The 3870-nt window shown below is 38.1% G+C and overlaps 1 protein-coding gene across 1 annotated transcript in view; it reads left to right on the forward strand.

Moving 5' to 3' along the window:
- Window positions 1–3870, forward strand: part of LOC112069422 (MKRN2 opposite strand protein-like) — an 8288-nt gene that overhangs the window by 3824 nt on the left and 594 nt on the right. The gene's annotated exons all lie outside the window — the stretch shown is intronic.

A 3870-nucleotide genomic window follows, 5' to 3' on the forward strand; every position in this document is an offset into this window, starting at 1 on the left:
TTTTGCTGGCCAAGAAGGCAGCAACAATCAATACATTACAGAATTAAAACATACAACAATACAATACAATAACATGATCCAGCTTTAAAAAAGCATTTACATTCCTCCGTAACAGAGTCTCCCATCAATATTTTAAAGTCCTATTACTGTATTACTGACAGAGGAATAGTTGATATTATCTTACTGTATTACTGACAGAGGAATAGTTGTTCAACTCTCTATTACTGTATTACTGACAGGGCAATAGTTGATATTCTCTTACTGTATTACTGACAGGGCAATAGTTGATATTCTCTTACTGTATTACTGACAGGGGAATAGTTGTTAAAGTCTCTATTACTGTATTACTGACAGAGGAATAGTTGATATTCTCTTACTGTATTACTGACAGGGAAACAGTTGTTAAAGTATATACTGTATAACTGACAGGGGAACAGTTGTTAAGTATATTACTGTATTACTGACAGGGGAACAGTTGTAAAGTATATTACTGTATTACTGACAGGGGAACAGTTGTTAAAGTATATTACTGTATTACTGACAGAGGGAACAGTTGTTAAAGTATATTACTGTATTACTGACAGGGAACAGTTGTTAAAGTATATTACTGTATAACTGACAGGGGAACAGTTGTTAAAGTATATTACTGTATTACTGACAGAGGAACAGTTGTTAAGTATATTACTGTATTACTGACAGGGAACAGTTGTTAAAGTATATTACTGTATTACTGACAGAGGAACAGTTGTTAAAGTATATTACTGTATTACTGACAGGGGAACAGTTGTTAAAGTATATTACTGTATTACTGAAGAGGAACAGTTGTTAAAGTATATTACTGTATAACTGAGAGAGGAACAGTTTGTTTAGCATTGAGATTGAGGTGTAATGTAATAAACATGTTTATCTTTCTGGTCTTGTATAGTTTAATAAGGAGACGCACAACTGCTACAACTACACTCTGATGTTTCTAAACCGTGTGCTAGCAACACAGGGGAAAGGCTCTCTGACCAAAGACCGTTCACTCAGAGCTTCGTCCTGCCCAAGATCAAGAGACCTGTAAATACACCATAATGTGCAGGGAGATATCACAGAACTCTTCTATATAGTGGACAGTCCTGTTAATAATACATAGTAAATACACCATAATGTGCAGGGAGATATCACAGAACTACTTCTATATATGTGGACAGTCCTGTTAATACTACATAGTAAATACATCACAAATGTGCAGGGAGATATCACACAACTACTTCTATATAGTGGACAGTCCTGTTAATACTACATAGTAAATACATCACAATGTGCAGGGAGATATCACACAACTACTTCTATATAGTGGACAGTCCTGTTAGAGTGATGGAGGAAGAAAGAAGCGGAGAGAAGCCTTGACTTGAAACAAGAGGACAGAGACTGAGGCAGCCACAGTGCTACACAGAACATGAGTTAAAATGACCATCATCCCAGAAACCCTGTACTCACTCCAATTCACATACCGCCCAACAGATCCATAGATGATGCAATCTCTATTGCACTCCACACTGCCCTTTCCCACATGGACAAAAGGAATGCTCTCCATGCTAATTACTAAGATTAAAGACCCTGTGACTGAACACCTCCCTCTGCAACTGGATCCTGGACTTCCTGATGGGCCACCCCCCAGGTGGTGAGGGTAGGCAACAACACATCCACCACGCTGACCCTCAACAGGGCCCCTCAGAGTTACAGATCATATGAAGAGATCAGTCAATTGAAATTCATTACACCCTAATCTATGGATTTCACAACTGGGAATCCAGATATGTACAGTTGAAGTCAGAAGTTACATTCACTTAGTCATTAAAACTTGTTTTTCAACCCACTCCACAAATTCTTGTTAACAAACGATAGTTTTGGCAAGTTAGTTAAGACACTACTTTGTGCATGACACAATAAATTTTTTCCAACAATTGTTTACAGATTATTTCACTTATAATTCACTGTATCACAATTCCAGTGGTCAGAAGTTTACATACACAAAAAAAAAAAATCCTGAAAATTATGTCATGACTTTAGAAGCGTCTGATAGGCTAATTGACATCATCTGAGTCAATTGGAGGTGTACCTGTGGATGTACTTCAAAGCCTACCTTCAAACTCAGTGCTTCTTTGCTTGACATCATGGGAAAATCAAAAGAAATCAGCCAAGACCTAAAAAAATAAAAATTGTAGACCTCCACAAGTCTGGTCCATCCTTGTGAGCAATTTCCAAATGCCTGAAGGTACCACATTCATCTGTACAACAATAGTACGCAAGTTAAACACCATGGGACCACGCAGCGCCATACTGTTCAGGAAGAAAACATTGTTATGTTTGGAGGAAAAAGGGGGAGGCTTGCAAGACAAAGAACACCATACCAAACGTGAAGCACGGGGTGGCAGCATCATGTTGTGGGGTGCTTTGCTGCAGAGGGACTTGTGCACTTCACAAAATAGATGGCATCATGAGGCAGGGAAATTATGTGGATATATATTGAAGCAACATTTCAAGACATCAGTCAGAAGTTAAAGCTTGGTCGAAAAATGGGTCTTCCAAATGGACAATGACCCCAAGCATACTTCCAAAGTTGAGGCAAAATGGCTTAAGGACAACAAAGTCAAGGTATTGAGTGGCCATCACAAAGCCCTGACCTCAATCCTATAGAAAAGTGTGGGCAGAACTGAAAAAGTGTGTGCGAGCAGAGGCCTAAAAACCTGACTCAGTTACACCAGCTCTGTCAGGAGGAATGGGCCAAAATTCACCCAACTTATTGTGGGAAGCTTGTGGAAGGCTACCCGAAACGTTTGACCCAAGTTAAACAATTTAAAGGAAATGCTACCAAATACTAATTTGGTGTATGTAAACTTCTGACCCACTGGGAATGTGATGAAAGAAATAAAAGCTGAAAAAAATCATTCTCTCTACTATTATTCTGACATTTCACATTCTTAAAATAAAGTGGTGATCCTAACTGACCTAAGACCGGGAATTTGTACTAGGATTAAATGTCAGGAATTGTGAAAAACTGAGTTAAATGTATTTGGCTAAGGTGTATGTAAACTTCCAACTTCAACTGTATCGGTTGGTCACAGATACCTTAAAAAAAAAAGTAGGGGTGTTGATCAGAAAACCAGTCAGTATCTGGTGTGACCACCATTTGCCTCATGCAGCGCGACATCTCCTTCGTATAGAGTTGATCAGGCCTGTGGAATGTTGTCCCACTCCTCTTCAATGGCTGTGCCAAGTTGCTGATGTTTGGTAACCAGGAAAATCCCATTGAGACCCAGAGTATATTTTGCTGGCCAAGAAGGCAGCAACAATCAATACATTACAGAATTAAAACATACAACAATACAATACAATAACATGATCCAGCTTTAAAAAAGCATTTACATTCCTCCGTAACAGAGTCTCCCATCAATATTTTAAAGTCTCTATTACTGTATTACTGACAGAGGAATAGTTGATATTATCTTACTGTATTACTGACAGAGGAATAGTTGTTCAACTCTCTATTACTGTATTACTGACAGGGCAATAGTTGATATTCTCTTACTGTATTACTGACAGGGCAATAGTTGATATTCTCTTACTGTATTACTGACAGGGGAATAGTTGTTAAAGTCTCTATTACTGTATTACCGACAGAGGAATAGTTGTTCAAGTCTCTATTACTGTATTACTGACAGAGGAATAGTTGATATTCTCTTACTGTATTACTGACAGGGAAACAGTTGTTAAAGTATATTACTGTATAACTGACAGGGGAACAGTTGTTAAAGTATATTACTGTATTACTGACAGGGGAACAGTTGTTAAAGTATATTACTGTATTACTGACAGGGGAACAGT

This window comes from Salvelinus sp. IW2-2015, unplaced genomic scaffold (genome assembly GCF_002910315.2).
Source record: "Salvelinus sp. IW2-2015 unplaced genomic scaffold, ASM291031v2 Un_scaffold1010, whole genome shotgun sequence".
NCBI classification, from domain to species: Eukaryota; Metazoa; Chordata; class Actinopteri; order Salmoniformes; family Salmonidae; genus Salvelinus; species Salvelinus sp. IW2-2015.